General features: G+C 38.2%; 1 long non-coding RNA gene and 1 pseudogene across 1 annotated transcript; both read left to right on the plus strand.

Annotated features, from left to right (window-relative positions):
• The first annotated feature begins 597 nt into the window (after positions 1-597).
• Positions 598-1,211, plus strand: LOC115739133 (annotated as a pseudogene).
• A 46-nt stretch (positions 1,212-1,257) lies between these two features.
• LOC115739134 lies at positions 1,258-1,800 on the plus strand. Its single transcript, XR_004015190.2, has 3 exons — positions 1,258-1,292; positions 1,401-1,496; positions 1,635-1,800. It is a non-coding gene; the product is annotated as an uncharacterized LOC115739134 (long non-coding RNA).
• Positions 1,801-7,574: the final 5,774 nt, after the last annotated feature.

Here is a 7,574-nt window from a genome sequence, read left to right on the forward strand (position 1 = left end):
TGTCTGTATGTTTTTATTTTTTTTCCTTTTTCGTAGTAAGAGTCGTGGCTAATTTCGTCGCTAATTGGCAATGAAAACTATTCATCACAACTCATTCGACACTAATTAGTGAAAAAAAATAATTCGTCGCTAATTAGTGATGACAACTGTCGTTGTCGCTTATTGGCGACGAAAAAAGTTTGTCGCAAAAACCATTTGTTGAAAAATTATTTTCGTCGCTAATTAGCTACGACATCAACTGTTCGTCGCTAATTAGAGACGAATCGTTAGTTTCGTTGCTAATTAGCGACAAATAAACTTCATTGCAAAATTAGCAATGGCTTTGTCGTCCCTAAATTTGTTGCAAAAAATTTCGTCGCTAAATTTGTCGCTAATTAGTGACAAAAAGTTGTCCGTCGCAAAATGTGTCACTAATTAGCGACAAAACCCACCCGCCAAATCTTCTAAAATTTTCATTTTCCGGACTTCCCGCCAAACAGGGCCATATTACCATCTCTCTCTAAACCAACGGCTCAGATCAGTCCTCTGAATCTCGACAACACAAATATCGGCCCCACCAGACCACTTCTCCAAAATTAGCCCCCGACCCTAAAAAAAAACTCTCCTCCTCACAAAATCTCTCTCCTTCTCTCTCCGTCAAACGCTCTCAAAAGAGTCGAAGGATCAAAAATCAGAAATCAAAAACCGAAAGAGGAAGACCAATCCAAGTCCAGATGTAACCTCTGCAACAATGGCGACCGCACCATCGGTACGCGAGGAGAACGTGTACATGGCGAAGCTGGCCGAGCAGGCCGAGCACTACGAGGAGATGTTGGAGTTCATGGAGAAGGTCTCGGCCGCCGCCTAGTTGGAGGAGCTTATTGTCGAGGAGCGCAACCTCCTCTCCATCGCCTACAAGAACGTGATCGGCGCCCACCGCGCCTCCTGGCGCATCATCTCCTCCATCGAGCAGAAGGAGGAGAGCCGCGGCAACGAGGACCATGTCGCCTCCATCCGCGACTACCGCGCCAAGATCGAGTCCGAGCTCTCCGTCATCTGCGCCGGCATTCTCAAGCTCCTCGACTCCCGCCTCATCCCCTCCACTGCCTCCGGCGACTCCAAGGTCTTCTACTTGAAGATGAAGGGAGATTATCACCGGTACTTGGCCGAGTTCAAGACCGGCGCCGAGCGAAAGGAAGCCTCCGAGAGCACTCTCACCGCCTAGAAGGCCGCTCAGGTTTGTCCGTTCGGGCCTCGATTGTGTAATTTTGTCGTTGCCGCGGATGATCAGCACATCAGAGGAGATTGCACAGGTAATGTACCCCTTGCTTTTTACTAGTTTATGCAGTAGCAGTTGGCATCCGTTGGTTTACTGATGTAGACAGCTTTCATTACAAGTTATGCTGCCTGTATATGGACAGGTTGGAACAATATCGGCTAATGGAGAGCGGGAAATTGGGGAATTGATCGCAAAGGCCATGGAAAAAGTTGGCAAGGAGGGTGTTATCACAATCTCCGTAAGTTGAAACGTATCTTAATCTTTTTGTGTTTGCACTTATTTGTCATGCTGGTGCTCTATATGCATGATTTTGATGTGAACTGCATCTTTTACTAATTGCTGAGGCCCATGGATTTCCAATTCCTTTTTGTTGCAGGGTGGGAAAGACATTATACAATGAACTAGAGGTTATTGTGGGGATGAAGCTGGATAGAGGTTACATGTCCCCTTATTTCATCACCAATCAGAAGAACCAGAAATATGTAAGCATCTTTATGGATGGTTTGGCTGGTTTATCTATGTTAATGCAGCAACACTCTCAAATGATGGTGTCTTTTGCTTTGGCAGGAGTTAGAAGATCCCCTCAAACTCATCTATGAAAAGAAAATTTCAAGTATAAATGCGGTTGAATTTGATGAGATGCAGGACATCTTTTCTTCTTTGATTTATCTGCTTAGGGACAATAGGCGATATTTAGAATCCTAATTAGTCTATGGATCTGCAGTTTGTAGATAGAAGTGTTGCTTTCATTGGGGAGCATGTTTCTGCTGCAATGTTTGTGATGTTTTCCACTTTGTTCTTCCTTAATTGCAGACCTGGCCAATTGGGCTGCATCTTTTCAAAGATACGACTTTTAGAAAGATTTTCAAATGGATCTAGTTCTGGACATTCTCTGATCTTTTGCTAAATCTGTAGGAAAAAAAGAGAATGGTAGATGAACGTATTTTATTTGCATATTATTATAATATTTAGATCTTGCTTTATCAATGTTAAATACAAATTCTAGAAATTAATTTTTCTTTTAATTAGATTTAAAATTGAAAATTAAAAGAAATTATTTTATCGTACGATCACAAATTATAAAAGTTTGTTGCAAAATTCGTCCCATGCTTGGTCATCGCAAAATCCATCGCTGAATAATATTCGTTGCGAAGTTTGTTGCTAAATTTATCCCATAACAATGCTCGTGGGAAAAAAAAAATTTGTTGCTAAATTTTCTAACATTGAATTGGCGCCATTTTCATCACAACATACTTTAGCGGCGAAACTTTCGATGGCAACTCCTTGTAGAACTTGTCGCAAATTAGCGATGAAATCAACTATTCGTCGCTAGACAAAATCAACTATTAATTGCTAAATTTAGCGATGAAAACATATTTTCGTCGCTAAAATCAACTATTGATCGTTAAATTTAGCGATGAAAACAATAATTCGTTGCTACTCTAGCGACGAAATAAATATTCGTCCCTACTTTTAGCGACAAAAAAGGCTATTCGTCGCTAAGTTTAGCGATGAAATAAATTCTAGTCGCTAAATTTTAGTAACAAAGGAATTTCGTCGCAATTGTTCGTCACTAAATTTAGCAACGAATTGTTTTCATGGAAAATTAGCGACGAAATTCAAATTTTTCGTCTCTAAGTCTGTGTTTCGAATTGAATTTTGCCAAAATTTAGTGACGAAAATGCTGTTTCGTCGCTAATTTAGCGATGAAAACGTATATTCGTGGCTAAAATTAGCGACGAAAACATATATTCGTGGCTAAAATTAGCGACGAAAAGATTTATTCGTGGCTAAAATTAGCCACGAAAACATGTATTCGTCGCTAAAATTAGCGACAAAATCCTCTTTTTGTCGCTAAGTTTAGCGACGAAAGATCATGTTCGTTGCTAAATTTAGCGACGAAAACACATTTTAGCGACGAATTGTATTCATTGCAAATTTGTGATGAAATCAATATTTCGTTGCTAAATTTAGCAACGAATGTTGTTCGTGGCAAATTAGCGACGAAATTGAAATTTTTCTTTGCTAAATTTTGCGACGCCGAATCAGCCACGAATTTTGTTTCATCGCAAAATTTGTGGCAAAATCTTTTAGCGATGAATTTTGCTGAAATTTTTGTGGCAAATTTCATCGCAAAATTTGTGTTTTTTTGTAGTGTTAAAATCATATAGATAGGATTGCATGTTTAAATTGGTTGCCCGAATAAATTAGATTAGATTCCATTCTAGATTAGAATATGCATGTATAGATAGATTATTATGCCAAAAATATATTATCTTTAAAGGGTTAGGGTTTAGGTCAATTTAAATATTAAAATATGTAAGATAACTATCTATTAGGCATAGTTTATTTTAGGGCCATAATTGAATCCGAAAATAAAAAAATCATTGTCGTCATGTCACATTACATGTCACATTTAGAGTTGCATGTTTAGGTTAATTAATGAATTCATCGTGTAGATTGCATGTTAGGATTGATTGTAATTGCATGTCATATAGAGTTAGTCATGTATTTTAATTAAATTTATATGCATTCTTAGGCTATATAGCATTCATTCATGCCATTGCATTTAGATTAAAATTCGTGCATTGCATATAGATTAGATTTCATTTAAAAGTGAAAATCCAAAAAGGAGAGCAGATTGCTTGGCGCATGCTTCATGCTTACGATGAATTTTGGATGTTCATTTAATTAATTGTGCACATGCATGATAATCTACGTTAGTGGCTTAGGTTAAAATCAATTAAAGCTGCTTGATCAAATTTTTTCATGAAATTAAATGGTATCGAAAGGGCGTTAGAGTAATCTAGCGTAATCAAGTCCCCGTGCCCAAAATCTCTGGTTCATAGAAATAAAATAATCCTCCCGCTGTTTTATTTAGTTTCTAATCGACCTACCAAAAATGATTAGTGGTCTGCTCGAAAAATTAAAAATCTTTTGAAAGATAATCATTTGAACCATAAGTCACGATTTGATAGAATTTGATAGAGTTCGAGCTAAGTTAATCTAATTAATTAATTTGTCAATCCATTAACCTAAAATTGGAAAACCTGATTTTTTAGGTTGCGACAACTATCACCGCGCGTTTTGCATAAAACACTCACTAATTGGGAAATTAAACTGTCAGGTTAGCAGCTTCCATTAAGTTATTGCTAGTAATCATTTTATACATCAAAAGATCCCTTTTAGAAGAGTGTTCATCCAAAGTAGTCTGTTCATTAGGGAAGAATAGTTAATAACACGTTCCCATTTTCTTTTTCAAAGTTAATATTAGGTTGAACCATTTAACCTTACGCCCACCATGATTTTTGCCTGTTATGTCATTTGGTATACGAAGAGTCAATTAAGTAATATCCTGCAAGGGATTAATTAAGTAAATCCGTAGGATTATGACCTTTTGAAAAGCGGTAATCTGGTCCATTCACCACCTTTAGAAATCGCAGTCAAAGAGAGTCTCAAGAAATTTGGGCCAAGAGACGGCCCTTTTTAAAAAATTGGGCCTGGCACAATAATCTCTGTAGGTCACTTGGCCCAAACAGTTGGCCTGGCCAAATTCAAAACCCGAAAAAGTACCGAGCATGCGCTCACAAATATGAAGAATTTCACACAAGTGAGAAAGCCCAGACCTTTACAAGAGAGGATGCAAGATGTTGCAAAATCTTTTCTTTACGATACAAATTAACTAAGGATGAGGACTTTAAAGAAAAACAAACAAAAAGAAAGCAAACTTTCTCCACCGTCCTATGTGGAATGAACCAAAAACCCAACATATGAAGTAGGTTGGAAGAAAGAAGACAGCTCTAACAAAACACTAGTGCAACATCAGAACCTTATATCTGCGTTTTTTCAATGTCTTCTAGAATTCTTCTAAGCCATATTGCATGACTAGTTGTCGTAGCGGTTGCGGTATATTCAGCTTCTATAGTAGATTGTGCTATTGAGTCTTGTTTTTTGGATGCCCATGATAGTATTCTAGATCCTAGAGTGAATGCATAATCGGTAGTACTTCTTCCGTCATCGGTTGAACCCGCCTAGTCACTATCCATGCAATCGATAAGCTTGGCTGTTGTGCTAGGTTGATACCATACACCATAATCTGTAGTCCCTCGAAAGTATGTTAGGATTCTCTTGGCTGCTCCAAAATCAATTTGGCTTGGACTCTGCATAAAGCATGACAATAGGCTGGTAGCATACATAATATCTAGTAGTGTAGCTGAAAGTTATAATAAAGCGCCAATAAGGCTTACGTAGAGCGAAGCATCCGCTTTTTCTGCTCCATCTTCTTTTAATAGTTTCTCATTTATCACGAGTGGCGTCACAACTGCTTTGTAATAATCCATCTTAAATTTCTTTAAGATGCTCTCTGCATATTTCTTCCGCAAGATAAAGATTCATTCATTTTGACCCACCTCGATACCGAGAAAGTGGTTCATCAATCCCAAGTTTATCATCTCAAATGTTTTCATCATATCTTCTTTGAATTCTCGAATCATCTTCTCATTATTCCCTATTTATATAAGATCGTCTACATACAGAGAGACAATAAGAGTATCATAATTGCTTTGGGTCTTGATGTAGAGTGTAGGCTCACTCATGCTCCTCTTGAATCCTTGCTTGGTGAAATATTCATCAATTCCGTTATACCATGCTTGTGGTGCTTGTTTTAACCCGTAGAGGGCTTTCTTGAGCTTTAGAACTTTTTCATCTTGGCCTTTGAGGATAAATCCTTGTGGTTGTTTCACATATATTTCTTCTTAAAGATATCCGTTTAGGAATGCTGACTTTAGATCTAGTTGATGGATCTTCCATTCCTTTTGTGCTGCTAGAGCTATGAGTACTCGAATAGTATCAAGATGAGCAACAGGAGCAAAAGTTTCAGTACAATCGATACCTAGTCGTTGCAAGTATCCTTTCGCCACAAGCCTTGTTTTATGCTTTTGAATTGATCCATATGCGTTTAGCTTTGTCTTGCAAACCCATTTGACGCCAATGATTTCTTTGTAGTTGGGGCAATCAACGAGCTCCCAAGTTTCATTTTTCTCGATCATCTTGATTTCTTCTTCCATGGCTTTAATCCAAGCTTCTTCTTTGGAAGCTTCTTCGTAGTTGCTTGGTTCTAAGGACATAAAATTGCATGTCTCATAGACTTTCCTTAAAGACTGTACTCTTAGTATAGGGGATTCTGGAGTTGACTCTTCTTGTGCCGGGCTTGGAGAGGATGGTGGCGTGACATCCTAAGTGGAGGAATTTGATGTTCCACCTTCTTCTTCTGATGTTGATTCCTCTCGAGTAGGTGGTATATCGGGTAAGGTAACATACTTCTTCTCGGTCTTCTCTTCCTCCTAGTTCCAATTGGCATTTTCGTCAAACTCAACGTCTCGACCGATCATGAGCTTCTTAGTTCTTAGGTTGTAAATCCGATAACCTTTTGACCGATTGCTATAGCCGAGGAATATTCCTTTTTCCATCTTCTCATCGAGCTTGCTCCTTTTTTGATCAAGGATGTGAACATAGCATATATAGCCAAACACTTTCAGATGTTTCGCTGAAGGTTTCCATCCACTCCATGCTTCAATTGGAGTTTTATTATGGACTGCTTTAGTTGAACACCCGTTTAATAGGTATACTATAGTGTAGATCGCTTACGCCCGTAAAGAGTTAGGAAGTCCTTTAACACTGTCTATTCTACTTTGTACAAGTAATAACTCACCACCTCCGATAAAATTAAGGTCTTAACTCAAGTGAAATAGTAATGAAATACTTAATTTTTGGTACTTTTAAAAAAGATGTAACTTCATATACACGTTTTTTGGTTGAACACACATTATATTTGAAATGTTCTAATTATAAAAGGTTAATACAATGACACTCAATTATTGTTATTAATATCTAAATAAAAAATAAAAGTGTACTTTATCATTGCACTTTAACGAAAGGCAGTTATCTCTTTCCCGTATTTCGAAGTCATAATGCTATATTGTCTAAAGAAAACTACCAAAAACTCTTAAACTTATAGCACTTTTACTAATTCAATTATAAATCTTTTAATAGTGTCAATTAAATTCTACACCTTTTCTTATTTTTTTATTTTTATTTTTGAGTAAGGATTGATGACTCTCGCCAGCCGGCCGTGGCCCTCGCTGTGGCCAAGTGAGGGTGTGTGGGGCACAAGGGCAACCGAGCCCTAGCGCAAGAGGGCTCGCGCTCCCTCGTTTTGCCCGGCAAGGGTGTTGTGGCCCTCGCCTAATCCCTCAACAGCCAGAGAGGGCCGCAACGCCCTCGCCCAAAGTCGAGGAGGTTCACCGCTCTCACCAAA

Source organism: Rhodamnia argentea, chromosome 10 (genome assembly GCF_020921035.1).
Source record: "Rhodamnia argentea isolate NSW1041297 chromosome 10, ASM2092103v1, whole genome shotgun sequence".
Taxonomy (NCBI): Eukaryota; Viridiplantae; Streptophyta; class Magnoliopsida; order Myrtales; family Myrtaceae; genus Rhodamnia; species Rhodamnia argentea.